Source organism: Brachyhypopomus gauderio, unplaced genomic scaffold, assembly GCF_052324685.1.
Source record: "Brachyhypopomus gauderio isolate BG-103 unplaced genomic scaffold, BGAUD_0.2 sc111, whole genome shotgun sequence".
Classification (NCBI taxonomy): Eukaryota; Metazoa; Chordata; class Actinopteri; order Gymnotiformes; family Hypopomidae; genus Brachyhypopomus; species Brachyhypopomus gauderio.
The window spans coordinates 530,248-549,153 of NW_027506932.1; the positions used below are offsets into that span (position 1 = coordinate 530,248).

Below are 18,906 nucleotides of genomic sequence, written 5' to 3' on the forward strand. Positions count from 1 at the left end.
GCATTTGGGCTGAAAAGACAGTAACACAATTCAACTCCTGGAGACTGTACTTGAAAACGTAATATACCACACGTGCTAGGGAAAATACAGTCCCGGCTTGTCATGCTAATGTAAGAGCCAGATGTGCTAGATCTATGCTCTGTGGACACTGGCTTAACAGCAAATTATTTATTCACCCTCACTCGTCTGCAGTTGCGATTCACTTCGTGACAGGTATCGCTATTGTAATAGCTACCAGAGCATCCACATTTTTGTTGTCAATGTAGGCTTGGCTGGCAATTTAACCCAAAAAAGGGCCAGGGATCTCTCGCTTCTAAACAATAACAGAATAACCGAAGATGTAGTCCAACAAGCTGCTTTGCCATTCAGAAACGGTCTGTTTAAACGTTGACATGTCTTAGAAGCAGATGTCACAACAATGCAGTAAAGAAGAGCACTGTACATAATTTTAGTCAAATAACATACAAAGGGCTCGTCCGGGATTTGAACCCGGGACCTCTCACACCCGAAGCGAGAATCATACGACTAGACCAACGAGCCTACTAGTTCAAGATTTGATTTCTTATTTTGGCCTTTTGAGGCGTTTATTTAGGCTTTTTTGGCTCTTTTGCCTAGTGCACATTCTCAGTCTTGACTACACACATCTATGTATCACGCTTTTATGCACAAATCAGTTGGCATTTGGGCTGAAAAGACAGTAACACAATTCAACTCCTGGAGACTGTACTTGAAAACGTAATGTACCACACGTGCTAGGGAAAATACAGTCCCGTCTTGTCATGCTAATGTAAGAGCCAGATGTGCTAGATCTATGCTCTGTGGACACTGGCTTAACAGCAAATTATTTATTCACCCTCACTCGTCTGCAGTTGCGATTCACTTAGTGAAAGGTATCGCTAGTGTAATAGCTACCAGAGCATCCACATTTTTGTTGTCAATGTAGGCTTGGCTGGCAATTTAACCCAAAAAAGGGCCAGGGATCTCTTGCTTCTAAACAATAACCGAAGCTGTAGTCCAAAAAGTTGCTTTGCCATTCAGAAATGGTCTATTTTAATGTTGACATGTCTTAGATGCAGATGTCACAACAATGCAGTAAAGTAGAGCACTGTACATAGTTTTAGTCAAATAACATCTAAAGGGCTCGTCCGGGATTTGAACCCGGGACCTCTCGCACCCAAAGCGAGAATCATACGCCTAGACCAACGAGCCTACTAGTTCAACATTTGCTTTCTTATTTTGGCCTTTTGAGGCGTTTATTTTGGATTTTTTTGGCTCTTTTGCCTAGTGCACAGTCTCAGTCTTGACTACACACATGAATGTATCAAGCCCTTATGCACAAATCAGTTGGCATTTGGGCTGAAAAGACAGTAACACAATTCAACTCCTGGAGACTGTACTTGAAAACGTAATATACCACACGTGCTAGGGAAAATACAGTCCCGGCTTGTCATGCTAATGTAAGAGCCAGATGTGCTAGATCTATGCTCTGTGGACACTGGCTTAACAGCAAATTATTTATTCACCCTCACTCGTCTGCAGTTGCGATTCACTTCGTGACAGGTATCGCTATTGTAATAGCTACCAGAGCATCCACATTTTTGTTGTCAATGTAGGCTTGGCTGGCAATTTAACCCAAAAAAGGGCCAGGGATCTCTTGCTTCTAAACAATAACCGAAGCTGTAGTCCAAAAAGTTGCTTTGCCATTCAGAAATGGTCTATTTTAATGTTGACATGTCTTAGATGCAGATGTCACAACAATGCAGTAAAGTAGAGCACTGTACATAGTTTTAGTCAAATAACATATAAAGGGCTCGTCCGGGATTTGAACCCAGGACCTCTCGCACCCAAAGCGAGAATCATACGCCTAGAGCAACGAGCCAACTAGTTCAAGATTTGATTTCTTATTTTGGCCTTTTGAGGCGTTTATTTTGGCTTTTTTGGCTCTTTTGCCTAGTGCACAGTCTCAGTCTTGACTACACACATGAATGTATCAAGCCCTTATGCACAAATCAGTTGGCATTTGGGCTGAAAAGACAGTAACACAATTCAACTCCTGGAGACTGTACTTGAAAACGTAATATACCACACGTGCTAGGGAAAGTACAGTCCCGGCTTGTCATGCTAATGTAAGAGCCAGATGTGCTAGATCTATGCTCTGTGGACACTGGCTTAACAGCAAATTATTTATTCACCCTCACTCGTCTGCAGTTGCGATTCACTTCGTGACAGGTATCGCTATTGTAATAGCTACCAGAGCATCCACATTTTTGTTGTCAATGTAGGCTTGGCTGGCAATTTAACCCAAAAAAGGGCCAGGGATCTCTCGCTTCTAAACAATAACAGAATAACCGAAGATGTAGTCCAACAAGCTGCTTTGCCATTCAGAAACGGTCTGTTTAAACGTTGACATGTCTTAGAAGCAGATGTCACAACAATGCAGTAAAGAAGAGCACTGTACATAATTTTAGTCAAATAACATATAAAGGGCTCGTCCGGGATTTGAACCCGGGACCTCTCACACCCGAAGCGAGAATCATACGACTAGACCAACGAGCCTATTAGTTCAAGATTTGATTTCTTATTTTGGCCTTTTGAGGCGTTTATTTAGGCTTTTTTGGCTCTTTTGCCTAGTGCACATTCTCAGTCTTGACTACACACATCTATGTATCACGCTTTTATGCACAAATCAGTTGGCATTTGGGCTGAAAAGACAGTAACACAATTCAACTCCTGAAGACTGTACTTGAAAACGTAATGTACCACACGTGCTAGGGAAAATACAGTCCCGGCTTGTCATGCTAATGTAAGAGCCAGATGTGCTAGATCTATGCTCTGTGGACACTGGCTTAACAGCAAATTATTTATTCACCCTCACTCGTCTGCAGTTGCGATTCACTTAGTGAAAGGTATCGCTAGTGTAATAGCTACCAGAGCATCCACATTTTTGTTGTCAATGTAGGCTTGGCTGGCAATTTAACCCAAAAAAGGGCCAGGGATCTCTTGCTTCTAAACAATAACCGAAGCTGTAGTCCAAAAAGTTGCTTTGCCATTCAGAAATGGTCTATTTTAATGTTGACATGTCTTAGATGCAGATGTCACAACAATGCAGTAAAGTAGAGCACTGTACATAGTTTTAGTCAAATAACATATAAAGGGCTCGTCCGGGATTTGAACCCAGGACCTCTCGCACCCAAAGCGAGAATCATACGCCTAGACCAACGAGCCTACTAGTTCAAGATTTGATTTCTTATTTTGGCCTTTTGAGGCGTTTATTTTGGCTTTTTTGGCTCTTTTGCCTAGTGCACAGTCTCAGTCTTGACTACACACATGAATGTATCAAGCCCTTATGCACAAATCAGTTGGCATTTGGGCTGAAAAGACAGTAACACAATTCAACTCCTGGAGACTGTACTTGAAAACGTAATATACCACACGTGCTAGGGAAAGTACAGTCCCGCCTTGTCATGCTAATGTAAGAGCCAGATGTGCTAGATCTATGCTCTGTGGACACTGGCTTAACAGCAAATTATTTATTCACCCTCACTCGTCTGCAGTTGCGATTCACTTCGTGACAGGTATCGCTATTGTAATAGCTACCAGAGCATCCACATTTTTGTTGTCAATGTAGGCTTGGCTGGCAATTTAACCCAAAAAAGGGCCAGGGATCTCTCGCTTCTAAACAATAACAGAATAACCGAAGATGTAGTCCAACAAGCTGCTTTGCCATTCAGAAACGGTCTGTTTAAACGTTGACATGTCTTAGAAGCAGATGTCACAACAATGCAGTAAAGAAGAGCACTGTACATAATTTTAGTCAAATAACATATAAAGGGCTCGTCCGGGATTTGAACCCGGGACCTCTCACACCCGAAGCGAGAATCATACGACTAGACCAACGAGCCTATTAGTTCAAGATTTGATTTCTTATTTTGGCCTTTTGAGGCGTTTATTTAGGCTTTTTTGGCTCTTTTGCCTAGTGCACATTCTCAGTCTTGACTACACACATCTATGTATCACGCTTTTATGCACAAATCAGTTGGCATTTGGGCTGAAAAGACAGTAACACAATTCAACTCCTGAAGACTGTACTTGAAAACGTAATGTACCACACGTGCTAGGGAAAATACAGTCCCGGCTTGTCATGCTAATGTAAGAGCCAGATGTGCTACATCTATGCTCTGTGGACACTGGCTTAACAGCAAATTATTTATTCACCCTCACTCGTCTGCAGTTGCGATTCACTTAGTGAAAGGTATCGCTAGTGTAATAGCTACCAGAGCATCCACATTTTTGTTGTCAATGTAGGCTTGGCTGGCAATTTAACCCAAAAAAGGGCCAGGGATCTCTTGCTTCTAAACAATAACCGAAGCTGTAGTCCAAAAAGTTGCTTTGCCATTCAGAAATGGTCTATTTTAATGTTGACATGTCTTAGATGCAGATGTCACAACAATGCAGTAAAGTAGAGCACTGTACATAGTTTTAGTCAAATAACATATAAAGGGCTCGTCCGGGATTTGAACCCGGGACCTCTCGCACCCAAAGCGAGAATCATACGCCTAGACCAACGAGCCTACTAGTTCGACATTTGATTTCTTATTTTGGCCTTTTGAGGCGTTTATTTTGGCTTTTTTGGCTCTTTTGCCTAGTGCACAGTCTCAGTCTTGACTACACACATGAATGTATCAAGCCCTTATGCACAAATCAGTTGGCATTTGGGCTGAAAAGACAGTAACACAATTCAACTCCTGGAGACTGTACTTGAAAACGTAATATACCACACGTGCTAGGGAAAGTACAGTCCCGGCTTGTCATGCTAATGTAAGAGCCAGATGTGCTAGATCTATGCTCTGTGGACACTGGCTTAACAGCAAATTATTTATTCACCCTCACTCGTCTGCAGTTGCGATTCACTTCGTGACAGGTATCGCTATTGTAATAGCTACCAGAGCATCCACATTTTTGTTGTCAATGTAGGCTTGGCTGGCAATTTAACCCAAAAAAGGGCCAGGGATCTCTCGCTTCTAAACAATAACAGAATAACCGAAGATGTAGTCCAACAAGCTGCTTTGCCATTCAGAAACGGTCTGTTTAAACGTTGACATGTCTTAGAAGCAGATGTCACAACAATGCAGTAAAGAAGAGCACTGTACATAATTTTAGTCAAATAACATATAAAGGGCTCGTCCGGGATTTGAACCCGGGACCTCTCACACCCGAAGCGAGAATCATACGACTAGACCAACGAGCCTTCTATTTCAAGATTTGATTTCTTATTTTGGCCTTTTGAGGCGTTTATTTAGGCTTTTTTGGCTCTTTTGCCTAGTGCACATTCTCAGTCTTGACTACACACATCTATGTATCACGCTTTTATGCACAAATCAGTTGGCATTTGGGCTGAAAAGACAGTAACACAATTCAACTCCTGAAGACTGTACTTGAAAACGTAATGTACCACACGTGCTAGGGAAAATACAGTCCCGGCTTGTCATGCTAATGTAAGAGCCAGATGTGCTACATCTATGCTCTGTGGACACTGGCTTAACAGCAAATTATTTATTCACCCTCACTCGTCTGCAGTTGCGATTCACTTAGTGAAAGGTATCGCTAGTGTAATAGCTACCAGAGCATCCACATTTTTGTTGTCAATGTAGGCTTGGCTGGTAATTTAACCCAAAAAAGGGCCAGGGATCTCTTGCTTCTAAACAATAACCGAAGCTGTAGTCCAAAAAGTTGCTTTGCCATTCAGAAATGGTCTATTTTAATGTTGACATGTCTTAGATGCAGATGTCACAACAATGCAGTAAAGTAGAGCACTGTACATAGTTTTAGTCAAATAACATATAAAGGGCTCGTCCGGGATTTGAACCCGGGACCTCTCGCACCCAAAGCAAGAATCATACGCCTAGACCAACGAGCCTACTAGTTCAAGATTTGCTTTCTTATTTTGGCCTTTTGAGGCGTTTATTTTGGCTTTTTTTGGCTCTTTTGCCTAGTGCACAGTCTCAGTCTTGACTACACACATGAATGTATCAAGCCCTTATGCACAAATCAGTTGGCATTTGGGCTGAAAAGACAGTAACACAATTCAACTCCTGGAGACTGTACTTGAAAACGTAATATACCACACGTGCTAGGGAAAATACAGTCCCGGCTTGTCATGCTAATGTAAGAGCCAGATGTGCTAGATCTATGCTCTGTGGACACTGGCTTAACAGCAAATTATTTATTCACCCTCACTCGTCTGCAGTTGCGATTCACTTAGTGAAAGGTATCGCTAGTGTAATAGCTACCAGAGCATCCACATTTTTGTTGTCAATGTAGGCTTGGCTGGCAATTTAACCCAAAAAAGGGCCAGGGATCTCTTGCTTCTAAACAATAACCGAAGCTGTAGTCCAAAAAGTTGCTTTGCCATTCAGAAATGGTCTATTTTAATGTTGACATGTCTTAGATGCAGATGTCACAACAATGCAGTAAAGTAGAGCACTGTACATAGTTTTAGTCAAATAACATATAAAGGGCTCGTCCGGGATTTGAACCCGAGACCTCTCGCACCCAAAGCGAGAATCATACGCCTAGACCAACGAGCCTACTAGTTCAACATTTGATTTCTTATTTTGGCCTTTTGAGGCGTTTATTTTGGCTTTTTTGGCTCTTTTGCCTAGTGCACAGTCTCAGTCTTGACTACACACATGAATGTATCAAGCCCTTATGCACAAATCAGTTGGCATTTGGGCTGAAAAGACAGTAACACAATTCAACTCCTGGAGACTGTACTTGAAAACGTAATATACCACACGTGCTAGGGAAAGTACAGTCCCGGCTTGTCATGCTAATGTAAGAGCCAGATGTGCTAGATCTATGCTCTGTGGACACTGGCTTAACAGCAAATTATTTATTCACCCTCACTCGTCTGCAGTTGCGATTCACTTCGTGACAGGTATCGCTATTGTAATAGCTACCAGAGCATCCACATTTTTGTTGTCAATGTAGGCTTGGCTGGCAATTTAACCCAAAAAAGGGCCAGGGATCTCTCGCTTCTAAACAATAACAGAATAACCGAAGATGTAGTCCAACAAGCTGCTTTGCCATTCAGAAACGGTCTGTTTAAACGTTGACATGTCTTAGAAGCAGATGTCACAACAATGCAGTAAAGAAGAGCACTGTACATAATTTTAGTCAAATAACATATAAAGGGCTCGTCCGGGATTTGAACCCGGGACCTCTCACACCCGAAGCGAGAATCATACGACTAGACCAACGAGCCTATTAGTTCAAGATTTGATTTCTTATTTTGGCCTTTTGAGGCGTTTATTTAGGCTTTTTTGGCTCTTTTGCCTAGTGCACATTCTCAGTCTTGACTACACACATCTATGTATCACGCTTTTATGCACAAATCAGTTGGCATTTGGGCTGAAAAGACAGTAACACAATTCAACTCCTGAAGACTGTACTTGAAAACGTAATGTACCACACGTGCTAGGGAAAATACAGTCCCGGCTTGTCATGCTAATGTAAGAGCCAGATGTGCTAGATCTATGCTCTGTGGACACTGGCTTAACAGCAAATTATTTATTCACCCTCACTCGTCTGCAGTTGCGATTCACTTAGTGAAAGGTATCGCTAGTGTAATAGCTACCAGAGCATCCACATTTTTGTTGTCAATGTAGGCTTGGCTGGCAATTTAACCCAAAAAAGGGCCAGGGATCTCTTGCTTCTAAACAATAACCGAAGCTGTAGTCCAAAAAGTTGCTTTGCCATTCAGAAATGGTCTATTTTAATGTTGACATGTCTTAGATGCAGATGTCACAACAATGCAGTAAAGTAGAGCACTGTACATAGTTTTAGTCAAATAACATATAAAGGGCTCGTCCGGGATTTGAACCCAGGACCTCTCGCACCCAAAGCGAGAATCATACGCCTAGACCAACGAGCCTACTAGTTCAAGATTTGATTTCTTATTTTGGCCTTTTGAGGCGTTTATTTTGGCTTTTTTGGCTCTTTTGCCTAGTGCACAGTCTCAGTCTTGACTACACACATGAATGTATCAAGCCCTTATGCACAAATCAGTTGGCATTTGGGCTGAAAAGACAGTAACACAATTCAACTCCTGGAGACTGTACTTGAAAACGTAATATACCACACGTGCTAGGGAAAGTACAGTCCCGCCTTGTCATGCTAATGTAAGAGCCAGATGTGCTAGATCTATGCTCTGTGGACACTGGCTTAACAGCAAATTATTTATTCACCCTCACTCGTCTGCAGTTGCGATTCACTTCGTGACAGGTATCGCTATTGTAATAGCTACCAGAGCATCCACATTTTTGTTGTCAATGTAGGCTTGGCTGGCAATTTAACCCAAAAAAGGGCCAGGGATCTCTCGCTTCTAAACAATAACAGAATAACCGAAGATGTAGTCCAACAAGCTGCTTTGCCATTCAGAAACGGTCTGTTTAAACGTTGACATGTCTTAGAAGCAGATGTCACAACAATGCAGTAAAGAAGAGCACTGTACATAATTTTAGTCAAATAACATATAAAGGGCTCGTCCGGGATTTGAACCCGGGACCTCTCACACCCGAAGCGAGAATCATACGACTAGACCAACGAGCCTATTAGTTCAAGATTTGATTTCTTATTTTGGCCTTTTGAGGCGTTTATTTAGGCTTTTTTGGCTCTTTTGCCTAGTGCACATTCTCAGTCTTGACTACACACATCTATGTATCACGCTTTTATGCACAAATCAGTTGGCATTTGGGCTGAAAAGACAGTAACACAATTCAACTCCTGAAGACTGTACTTGAAAACGTAATGTACCACACGTGCTAGGGAAAATACAGTCCCGGCTTGTCATGCTAATGTAAGAGCCAGATGTGCTACATCTATGCTCTGTGGACACTGGCTTAACAGCAAATTATTTATTCACCCTCACTCGTCTGCAGTTGCGATTCACTTAGTGAAAGGTATCGCTAGTGTAATAGCTACCAGAGCATCCACATTTTTGTTGTCAATGTAGGCTTGGCTGGCAATTTAACCCAAAAAAGGGCCAGGGATCTCTTGCTTCTAAACAATAACCGAAGCTGTAGTCCAAAAAGTTGCTTTGCCATTCAGAAATGGTCTATTTTAATGTTGACATGTCTTAGATGCAGATGTCACAACAATGCAGTAAAGTAGAGCACTGTACATAGTTTTAGTCAAATAACATATAAAGGGCTCGTCCGGGATTTGAACCCGGGACCTCTCGCACCCAAAGCGAGAATCATACGCCTAGACCAACGAGCCTACTAGTTCGACATTTGATTTCTTATTTTGGCCTTTTGAGGCGTTTATTTTGGCTTTTTTGGCTCTTTTGCCTAGTGCACAGTCTCAGTCTTGACTACACACATGAATGTATCAAGCCCTTATGCACAAATCAGTTGGCATTTGGGCTGAAAAGACAGTAACACAATTCAACTCCTGGAGACTGTACTTGAAAACGTAATATACCACACGTGCTAGGGAAAGTACAGTCCCGGCTTGTCATGCTAATGTAAGAGCCAGATGTGCTAGATCTATGCTCTGTGGACACTGGCTTAACAGCAAATTATTTATTCACCCTCACTCGTCTGCAGTTGCGATTCACTTCGTGACAGGTATCGCTATTGTAATAGCTACCAGAGCATCCACATTTTTGTTGTCAATGTAGGCTTGGCTGGCAATTTAACCCAAAAAAGGGCCAGGGATCTCTCGCTTCTAAACAATAACAGAATAACCGAAGATGTAGTCCAACAAGCTGCTTTGCCATTCAGAAACGGTCTGTTTAAACGTTGACATGTCTTAGAAGCAGATGTCACAACAATGCAGTAAAGAAGAGCACTGTACATAATTTTAGTCAAATAACATATAAAGGGCTCGTCCGGGATTTGAACCCGGGACCTCTCACACCCGAAGCGAGAATCATACGACTAGACCAACGAGCCTTCTATTTCAAGATTTGATTTCTTATTTTGGCCTTTTGAGGCGTTTATTTAGGCTTTTTTGGCTCTTTTGCCTAGTGCACATTCTCAGTCTTGACTACACACATCTATGTATCACGCTTTTATGCACAAATCAGTTGGCATTTGGGCTGAAAAGACAGTAACACAATTCAACTCCTGAAGACTGTACTTGAAAACGTAATGTACCACACGTGCTAGGGAAAATACAGTCCCGGCTTGTCATGCTAATGTAAGAGCCAGATGTGCTACATCTATGCTCTGTGGACACTGGCTTAACAGCAAATTATTTATTCACCCTCACTCGTCTGCAGTTGCGATTCACTTAGTGAAAGGTATCGCTAGTGTAATAGCTACCAGAGCATCCACATTTTTGTTGTCAATGTAGGCTTGGCTGGTAATTTAACCCAAAAAAGGGCCAGGGATCTCTTGCTTCTAAACAATAACCGAAGCTGTAGTCCAAAAAGTTGCTTTGCCATTCAGAAATGGTCTATTTTAATGTTGACATGTCTTAGATGCAGATGTCACAACAATGCAGTAAAGTAGAGCACTGTACATAGTTTTAGTCAAATAACATATAAAGGGCTCGTCCGGGATTTGAACCCGGGACCTCTCGCACCCAAAGCAAGAATCATACGCCTAGACCAACGAGCCTACTAGTTCAAGATTTGCTTTCTTATTTTGGCCTTTTGAGGCGTTTATTTTGGCTTTTTTTGGCTCTTTTGCCTAGTGCACAGTCTCAGTCTTGACTACACACATGAATGTATCAAGCCCTTATGCACAAATCAGTTGGCATTTGGGCTGAAAAGACAGTAACACAATTCAACTCCTGGAGACTGTACTTGAAAACGTAATATACCACACGTGCTAGGGAAAATACAGTCCCGGCTTGTCATGCTAATGTAAGAGCCAGATGTGCTAGATCTATGCTCTGTGGACACTGGCTTAACAGCAAATTATTTATTCACCCTCACTCGTCTGCAGTTGCGATTCACTTAGTGAAAGGTATCGCTAGTGTAATAGCTACCAGAGCATCCACATTTTTGTTGTCAATGTAGGCTTGGCTGGCAATTTAACCCAAAAAAGGGCCAGGGATCTCTTGCTTCTAAACAATAACCGAAGCTGTAGTCCAAAAAGTTGCTTTGCCATTCAGAAATGGTCTATTTTAATGTTGACATGTCTTAGATGCAGATGTCACAACAATGCAGTAAAGTAGAGCACTGTACATAGTTTTAGTCAAATAACATATAAAGGGCTCGTCCGGGATTTGAACCCGGGACACCTCGCACCCAAAGCGAGAATCATACGCCTAGAACAACGAGCCTACTAGTTCAAGATTTGATTTCTTATTTTGGCCTTTTGAGGCGTTTATTTTGGCTTTTTTGGCTCTTTTGCCTAGTGCACAGTCTCAGTCTTGACTACACACATGAATGTATCAAGCCCTTATGCACAAATCAGTTGGCATTTGGGCTGAAAAGACAGTAACACAATTCAACTCCTGGAGACTGTACTTGAAAACGTAATATACCACACGTGCTAGGGAAAGTACAGTCCCGGCTTGTCATGCTAATGTAAGAGCCAGATGTGCTAGATCTATGCTCTGTGGACACTGGCTTAACAGCAAATTATTTATTCACCCTCACTCGTCTGCAGTTGCGATTCACTTCGTGACAGGTATCGCTATTGTAATAGCTACCAGAGCATCCACATTTTTGTTGTCAATGTAGGCTTGGCTGGCAATTTAACCCAAAAAAGGGCCAGGGATCTCTCGCTTCTAAACAATAACAGAATAACCGAAGATGTAGTCCAACAAGCTGCTTTGCCATTCAGAAACGGTCTGTTTAAACGTTGACATGTCTTAGAAGCAGATGTCACAACAATGCAGTAAAGAAGAGCACTGTACATAATTTTAGTCAAATAACATATAAAGGGCTCGTCCGGGATTTGAACCCGGGACCTCTCACACCCGAAGCGAGAATCATACGACTAGACCAACGAGCCTATTAGTTCAAGATTTGATTTCTTATTTTGGCCTTTTGAGGCGTTTATTTAGGCTTTTTTGGCTCTTTTGCCTAGTGCACATTCTCAGTCTTGACTACACACATCTATGTATCACGCTTTTATGCACAAATCAGTTGGCATTTGGGCTGAAAAGACAGTAACACAATTCAACTCCTGAAGACTGTACTTGAAAACGTAATGTACCACACGTGCTAGGGAAAATACAGTCCCGGCTTGTCATGCTAATGTAAGAGCCAGATGTGCTAGATCTATGCTCTGTGGACACTGGCTTAACAGCAAATTATTTATTCACCCTCACTCGTCTGCAGTTGCGATTCACTTAGTGAAAGGTATCGCTAGTGTAATAGCTACCAGAGCATCCACATTTTTGTTGTCAATGTAGGCTTGGCTGGCAATTTAACCCAAAAAAGGGCCAGGGATCTCTTGCTTCTAAACAATAACCGAAGCTGTAGTCCAAAAAGTTGCTTTGCCATTCAGAAATGGTCTATTTTAATGTTGACATGTCTTAGATGCAGATGTCACAACAATGCAGTAAAGTAGAGCACTGTACATAGTTTTAGTCAAATAACATATAAAGGGCTCGTCCGGGATTTGAACCCAGGACCTCTCGCACCCAAAGCGAGAATCATACGCCTAGACCAACGAGCCTACTAGTTCAAGATTTGATTTCTTATTTTGGCCTTTTGAGGCGTTTATTTTGGCTTTTTTGGCTCTTTTGCCTAGTGCACAGTCTCAGTCTTGACTACACACATGAATGTATCAAGCCCTTATGCACAAATCAGTTGGCATTTGGGCTGAAAAGACAGTAACACAATTCAACTCCTGGAGACTGTACTTGAAAACGTAATATACCACACGTGCTAGGGAAAGTACAGTCCCGCCTTGTCATGCTAATGTAAGAGCCAGATGTGCTAGATCTATGCTCTGTGGACACTGGCTTAACAGCAAATTATTTATTCACCCTCACTCGTCTGCAGTTGCGATTCACTTCGTGACAGGTATCGCTATTGTAATAGCTACCAGAGCATCCACATTTTTGTTGTCAATGTAGGCTTGGCTGGCAATTTAACCCAAAAAAGGGCCAGGGATCTCTCGCTTCTAAACAATAACAGAATAACCGAAGATGTAGTCCAACAAGCTGCTTTGCCATTCAGAAACGGTCTGTTTAAACGTTGACATGTCTTAGAAGCAGATGTCACAACAATGCAGTAAAGAAGAGCACTGTACATAATTTTAGTCAAATAACATATAAAGGGCTCGTCCGGGATTTGAACCCGGGACCTCTCACACCCGAAGCGAGAATCATACGACTAGACCAACGAGCCTATTAGTTCAAGATTTGATTTCTTATTTTGGCCTTTTGAGGCGTTTATTTAGGCTTTTTTGGCTCTTTTGCCTAGTGCACATTCTCAGTCTTGACTACACACATCTATGTATCACGCTTTTATGCACAAATCAGTTGGCATTTGGGCTGAAAAGACAGTAACACAATTCAACTCCTGAAGACTGTACTTGAAAACGTAATGTACCACACGTGCTAGGGAAAATACAGTCCCGGCTTGTCATGCTAATGTAAGAGCCAGATGTGCTACATCTATGCTCTGTGGACACTGGCTTAACAGCAAATTATTTATTCACCCTCACTCATCTGCAGTTGCGATTCACTTAGTGAAAGGTATCGCTAGTGTAATAGCTACCAGAGCATCCACATTTTTGTTGTCAATGTAGGCTTGGCTGGCAATTTAACCCAAAAAAGGGCCAGGGATCTCTTGCTTCTAAACAATAACCGAAGCTGTAGTCCAAAAAGTTGCTTTGCCATTCAGAAATGGTCTATTTTAATGTTGACATGTCTTAGATGCAGATGTCACAACAATGCAGTAAAGTAGAGCACTGTACATAGTTTTAGTCAAATAACATATAAAGGGCTCGTCCGGGATTTGAACCCGGGACCTCTCGCACCCAAAGCGAGAATCATACGCCTAGACCAACGAGCCTACTAGTTCGACATTTGATTTCTTATTTTGGCCTTTTGAGGCGTTTATTTTGGCTTTTTTGGCTCTTTTGCCTAGTGCACAGTCTCAGTCTTGACTACACACATGAATGTATCAAGCCCTTATGCACAAATCAGTTGGCATTTGGGCTGAAAAGACAGTAACACAATTCAACTCCTGGAGACTGTACTTGAAAACGTAATATACCACACGTGCTAGGGAAAGTACAGTCCCGGCTTGTCATGCTAATGTAAGAGCCAGATGTGCTAGATCTATGCTCTGTGGACACTGGCTTAACAGCAAATTATTTATTCACCCTCACTCGTCTGCAGTTGCGATTCACTTCGTGACAGGTATCGCTATTGTAATAGCTACCAGAGCATCCACATTTTTGTTGTCAATGTAGGCTTGGCTGGCAATTTAACCCAAAAAAGGGCCAGGGATCTCTCGCTTCTAAACAATAACAGAATAACCGAAGATGTAGTCCAACAAGCTGCTTTGCCATTCAGAAACGGTCTGTTTAAACGTTGACATGTCTTAGAAGCAGATGTCACAACAATGCAGTAAAGAAGAGCACTGTACATAATTTTAGTCAAATAACATATAAAGGGCTCGTCCGGGATTTGAACCCGGGACCTCTCACACCCGAAGCGAGAATCATACGACTAGACCAACGAGCCTTCTATTTCAAGATTTGATTTCTTATTTTGGCCTTTTGAGGCGTTTATTTAGGCTTTTTTGGCTCTTTTGCCTAGTGCACATTCTCAGTCTTGACTACACACATCTATGTATCACGCTTTTATGCACAAATCAGTTGGCATTTGGGCTGAAAAGACAGTAACACAATTCAACTCCTGAAGACTGTACTTGAAAACGTAATGTACCACACGTGCTAGGGAAAATACAGTCCCGGCTTGTCATGCTAATGTAAGAGCCAGATGTGCTAGATCTATGCTCTGTGGACACTGGCTTAACAGCAAATTATTTATTCACCCTCACTCGTCTGCAGTTGCGATTCACTTAGTGAAAGGTATCGCTAGTGTAATAGCTACCAGAGCATCCACATTTTTGTTGTCAATGTAGGCTTGGCTGGCAATTTAACCCAAAAAAGGGCCAGGGATCTCTTGCTTCTAAACAATAACCGAAGCTGTAGTCCAAAAAGTTGCTTTGCCATTCAGAAATGGTCTATTTTAATGTTGACATGTCTTAGATGCAGATGTCACAACAATGCAGTAAAGTAGAGCACTGTACATAGTTTTAGTCAAATAACATATAAAGGGCTCGTCCGGGATTTGAACCCGAGACCTCTCGCACCCAAAGCGAGAATCATACGCCTAGACCAACGAGCCTACTAGTTCAACATTTGATTTCTTATTTTGGCCTTTTGAGGCGTTTATTTTGGCTTTTTTGGCTCTTTTGCCTAGTGCACAGTCTCAGTCTTGACTACACACATGAATGTATCAAGCCCTTATGCACAAATCAGTTGGCATTTGGGCTGAAAAGACAGTAACACAATTCAACTCCTGGAGACTGTACTTGAAAACGTAATATACCACACGTGCTAGGGAAAGTACAGTCCCGGCTTGTCATGCTAATGTAAGAGCCAGATGTGCTAGATCTATGCTCTGTGGACACTGGCTTAACAGCAAATTATTTATTCACCCTCACTCGTCTGCAGTTGCGATTCACTTCGTGACAGGTATCGCTATTGTAATAGCTACCAGAGCATCCACATTTTTGTTGTCAATGTAGGCTTGGCTGGCAATTTAACCCAAAAAAGGGCCAGGGATCTCTCGCTTCTAAACAATAACAGAATAACCGAAGATGTAGTCCAACAAGCTGCTTTGCCATTCAGAAACGGTCTGTTTAAACGTTGACATGTCTTAGAAGCAGATGTCACAACAATGCAGTAAAGAAGAGCACTGTACATAATTTTAGTCAAATAACATATAAAGGGCTCGTCCGGGATTTGAACCCGGGACCTCTCACACCCAAAGCGAGAATCATACGACTAGACCAACGAGCCTTCTATTTCAAGATTTGATTTCTTATTTTGGCCTTTTGAGGCGTTTATTTAGGCTTTTTTGGCTCTTTTGCCTAGTGCACATTCTCAGTCTTGACTACACACATCTATGTATCACGCTTTTATGCACAAATCAGTTGGCATTTGGGCTGAAAAGACAGTAACACAATTCAACTCCTGAAGACTGTACTTGAAAACGTAATGTACCACACGTGCTAGGGAAAATACAGTCCCGGCTTGTCATGCTAATGTAAGAGCCAGATGTGCTACATCTATGCTCTGTGGACACTGGCTTAACAGCAAATTATTTATTCACCCTCACTCGTCTGCAGTTGCGATTCACTTAGTGAAAGGTATCGCTAGTGTAATAGCTACCAGAGCATCCACATTTTTGTTGTCAATGTAGGCTTGGCTGGCAATTTAACCCAAAAAAGGGCCAGGGATCTCTTGCTTCTAAACAATAACCGAAGCTGTAGTCCAAAAAGTTGCTTTGCCATTCAGAAATGGTCTATTTTAATGTTGACATGTCTTAGATGCAGATGTCACAACAATGCAGTAAAGTAGAGCACTGTACATAGTTTTAGTCAAATAACATATAAAGGGCTCGTCCGGGATTTGAACCCGGGACCTCTCGCACCCAAAGCGAGAATCATACGCCTAGACCAACGAGCCTACTAGTTCGACATTTGATTTCTTATTTTGGCCTTTTGAGGCGTTTATTTTGGCTTTTTTGGCTCTTTTGCCTAGTGCACAGTCTCAGTCTTGACTACACACATGAATGTATCAAGCCCTTATGCACAAATCAGTTGGCATTTGGGCTGAAAAGACAGTAACACAATTCAACTCCTGGAGACTGTACTTGAAAACGTAATATACCACACGTGCTAGGGAAAGTACAGTCCCGGCTTGTCATGCTAATGTAAGAGCCAGATGTGCTAGATCTATGCTCTGTGGACACTGGCTTAACAGCAAATTATTTATTCACCCTCACTCGTCTGCAGTTGCGATTCACTTCGTGACAGGTATCGCTATTGTAATAGCTACCAGAGCATCCACATTTTTGTTGTCAATGTAGGCTTGGCTGGCAATTTAACCCAAAAAAGGGCCAGGGATCTCTCGCTTCTAAACAATAACAGAATAACCGAAGATGTAGTCCAACAAGCTGCTTTGCCATTCAGAAACGGTCTGTTTAAACGTTGACATGTCTTAGAAGCAGATGTCACAACAATGCAGTAAAGAAGAGCACTGTACATAATTTTAGTCAAATAACATATAAAGGGCTCGTCCGGGATTTGAACCCGGGACCTCTCACACCCGAAGCGAGAATCATACGACTAGACCAACGAGCCTTCTATTTCAAGATTTGATTTCTTATTTTGGCCTTTTGAGGCGTTTATTTAGGCTTTTTTGGCTCTTTTGCCTAGTGCACATTCTCAGTCTTGACTACACACATCTATGTATCACGCTTTTATGCACAAATCAGTTGGCATTTGGGCTGAAAAGACAGTAACACAATTCAACTCCTGAAGACTGTACTTGAAAACGTAATGTACCACACGTGCTAGGGAAAATACAGTCCCGGCTTGTCATGCTAATGTAAGAGCCAGATGTGCTAGATCTATGCTCTGTGGACACTGGCTTAACAGCAAATTATTTATTCACCCTCACTCGTCTGCAGTTGCGATTCACTTAGTGAAAGGTATCGCTAGTGTAATAGCTACCAGAGCATCCACATTTTTGTTGTCAATGTAGGCTTGGCTGGCAATTTAACCCAAAAAAGGGCCAGGGATCTCTTGCTTCTAAACAATAACCGAAGCTGTAGTCCAAAAAGTTGCTTTGCCATTCAGAAATGGTCTATTTTAATGTTGACATGTCTTAGATGCAGATGTCACAACAATGCAGTAAAGTAGAGCACTGTACATAGTTTTAGTCAAATAACATATAAAGGGCTCGTCCGGGATTTGAACCCGAGACCTCTCGCACCCAAAGCGAGAATCATACGCCTAGACCAACGAGCCTACTAGTTCAACATTTGATTTCTTATTTTGGCCTTTTGAGGCGTTTATTTTGGCTTTTTTGGCTCTTTTGCCTAGTGCACAGTCTCAGTCTTGACTACACACATGAATGTATCAAGCCCTTATGCACAAATCAGTTGGCATTTGGGCTGAAAAGACAGTAACACAATTCAACTCCTGGAGACTGTACTTGAAAACGTAATATACCACACGTGCTAGGGAAAGTACAGTCCCGGCTTGTCATGCTAATGTAAGAGCCAGATGTGCTAGATCTATGCTCTGTGGACACTGGCTTAACAGCAAATTATTTATTCACCCTCACTCGTCTGCAGTTGCGATTCACTTCGTGACAGGTATCGCTATTGTAATAGCTACCAGAGCATCCACATTTTTGTTGTCAATGTAGGCTTGGCTGGCAATTTAACCCAAAAAAGGGCCAGGGATCTCTCGCTTCTAAACAATAACAGAATAACCGAAGATGTAGTCCAACAAGCTGCTTTGCCATTCAGAAACGGTCTGTTTAAACGTTGACATGTCTTAGAAGCAGATGTCACAACAATGCAGTAAAGAAGAGCACTGTACATAATTTTAGTCAAATAACATATAAAGGGCTCGTCCGGGATTTGAACCCGGGACCTCTCACACCCAAAGCGAGAATCATACGACTAGACCAACGAGCCTTCTATTTCAAGATTTGATTTCTTATTTTGGCCTTTTGAGGCGTTTATTTAGGCTTTTTTGGCTCTTTTGCCTAGTGCACATTCTCAGTCTTGACTACACACATCTATGTATCACGCTTTTATGCACAAATCAGTTGGCATTTGGGCTGAAAAGACAGTAACACAATTCAACTCCTGAAGACTGTACTTGAAAACGTAATGTAC

The 18,906-nt window shown here is 42.0% G+C and overlaps 23 non-coding genes across 23 annotated transcripts; all 23 read right to left on the minus strand.

Annotated features, from left to right (window-relative positions):
* Positions 1–468: 468 nt before the first annotated feature.
* trnap-cgg (transfer RNA proline (anticodon CGG)) lies at positions 469–540 on the minus strand. The gene has a single exon. It is a non-coding gene; the product is annotated as a tRNA-Pro (tRNA).
* Positions 541–1,137: 597 nt separating this feature from the next.
* On the minus strand, positions 1,138–1,209 carry trnap-ugg (transfer RNA proline (anticodon UGG)). The gene has a single exon. It is a non-coding gene; the product is annotated as a tRNA-Pro (tRNA).
* A 1,275-nt stretch (positions 1,210–2,484) lies between these two features.
* Positions 2,485–2,556, minus strand: trnap-cgg (transfer RNA proline (anticodon CGG)). The gene has a single exon. It is a non-coding gene; the product is annotated as a tRNA-Pro (tRNA).
* Positions 2,557–3,153: 597 nt separating this feature from the next.
* Positions 3,154–3,225, minus strand: trnap-ugg (transfer RNA proline (anticodon UGG)). The gene has a single exon. It is a non-coding gene; the product is annotated as a tRNA-Pro (tRNA).
* A 605-nt stretch (positions 3,226–3,830) lies between these two features.
* trnap-cgg (transfer RNA proline (anticodon CGG)) lies at positions 3,831–3,902 on the minus strand. Its single transcript has one exon. It is a non-coding gene; the product is annotated as a tRNA-Pro (tRNA).
* A 597-nt stretch (positions 3,903–4,499) lies between these two features.
* Positions 4,500–4,571, minus strand: trnap-ugg (transfer RNA proline (anticodon UGG)). Its single transcript has one exon. It is a non-coding gene; the product is annotated as a tRNA-Pro (tRNA).
* Positions 4,572–5,176: 605 nt separating this feature from the next.
* On the minus strand, positions 5,177–5,248 carry trnap-cgg (transfer RNA proline (anticodon CGG)). Its single transcript has one exon. It is a non-coding gene; the product is annotated as a tRNA-Pro (tRNA).
* Positions 5,249–5,845: 597 nt separating this feature from the next.
* Positions 5,846–5,917, minus strand: trnap-ugg (transfer RNA proline (anticodon UGG)). Its single transcript has one exon. It is a non-coding gene; the product is annotated as a tRNA-Pro (tRNA).
* A 1,275-nt stretch (positions 5,918–7,192) lies between these two features.
* Positions 7,193–7,264, minus strand: trnap-cgg (transfer RNA proline (anticodon CGG)). The gene has a single exon. It is a non-coding gene; the product is annotated as a tRNA-Pro (tRNA).
* Positions 7,265–7,861: 597 nt separating this feature from the next.
* On the minus strand, positions 7,862–7,933 carry trnap-ugg (transfer RNA proline (anticodon UGG)). The gene has a single exon. It is a non-coding gene; the product is annotated as a tRNA-Pro (tRNA).
* A 605-nt stretch (positions 7,934–8,538) lies between these two features.
* On the minus strand, positions 8,539–8,610 carry trnap-cgg (transfer RNA proline (anticodon CGG)). Its single transcript has one exon. It is a non-coding gene; the product is annotated as a tRNA-Pro (tRNA).
* A 597-nt stretch (positions 8,611–9,207) lies between these two features.
* trnap-ugg (transfer RNA proline (anticodon UGG)) lies at positions 9,208–9,279 on the minus strand. The gene has a single exon. It is a non-coding gene; the product is annotated as a tRNA-Pro (tRNA).
* A 605-nt stretch (positions 9,280–9,884) lies between these two features.
* trnap-cgg (transfer RNA proline (anticodon CGG)) lies at positions 9,885–9,956 on the minus strand. Its single transcript has one exon. It is a non-coding gene; the product is annotated as a tRNA-Pro (tRNA).
* Positions 9,957–10,553: 597 nt separating this feature from the next.
* trnap-ugg (transfer RNA proline (anticodon UGG)) lies at positions 10,554–10,625 on the minus strand. The gene has a single exon. It is a non-coding gene; the product is annotated as a tRNA-Pro (tRNA).
* A 1,275-nt stretch (positions 10,626–11,900) lies between these two features.
* trnap-cgg (transfer RNA proline (anticodon CGG)) lies at positions 11,901–11,972 on the minus strand. The gene has a single exon. It is a non-coding gene; the product is annotated as a tRNA-Pro (tRNA).
* A 597-nt stretch (positions 11,973–12,569) lies between these two features.
* trnap-ugg (transfer RNA proline (anticodon UGG)) lies at positions 12,570–12,641 on the minus strand. Its single transcript has one exon. It is a non-coding gene; the product is annotated as a tRNA-Pro (tRNA).
* A 605-nt stretch (positions 12,642–13,246) lies between these two features.
* trnap-cgg (transfer RNA proline (anticodon CGG)) lies at positions 13,247–13,318 on the minus strand. The gene has a single exon. It is a non-coding gene; the product is annotated as a tRNA-Pro (tRNA).
* A 597-nt stretch (positions 13,319–13,915) lies between these two features.
* On the minus strand, positions 13,916–13,987 carry trnap-ugg (transfer RNA proline (anticodon UGG)). Its single transcript has one exon. It is a non-coding gene; the product is annotated as a tRNA-Pro (tRNA).
* Positions 13,988–14,592: 605 nt separating this feature from the next.
* trnap-cgg (transfer RNA proline (anticodon CGG)) lies at positions 14,593–14,664 on the minus strand. The gene has a single exon. It is a non-coding gene; the product is annotated as a tRNA-Pro (tRNA).
* Positions 14,665–15,938: 1,274 nt separating this feature from the next.
* Positions 15,939–16,010, minus strand: trnap-ugg (transfer RNA proline (anticodon UGG)). The gene has a single exon. It is a non-coding gene; the product is annotated as a tRNA-Pro (tRNA).
* A 597-nt stretch (positions 16,011–16,607) lies between these two features.
* On the minus strand, positions 16,608–16,679 carry trnap-ugg (transfer RNA proline (anticodon UGG)). Its single transcript has one exon. It is a non-coding gene; the product is annotated as a tRNA-Pro (tRNA).
* A 605-nt stretch (positions 16,680–17,284) lies between these two features.
* trnap-cgg (transfer RNA proline (anticodon CGG)) lies at positions 17,285–17,356 on the minus strand. Its single transcript has one exon. It is a non-coding gene; the product is annotated as a tRNA-Pro (tRNA).
* Positions 17,357–18,630: 1,274 nt separating this feature from the next.
* Positions 18,631–18,702, minus strand: trnap-ugg (transfer RNA proline (anticodon UGG)). The gene has a single exon. It is a non-coding gene; the product is annotated as a tRNA-Pro (tRNA).
* Between the last annotated feature and the right edge of the window lie 204 nt (positions 18,703–18,906).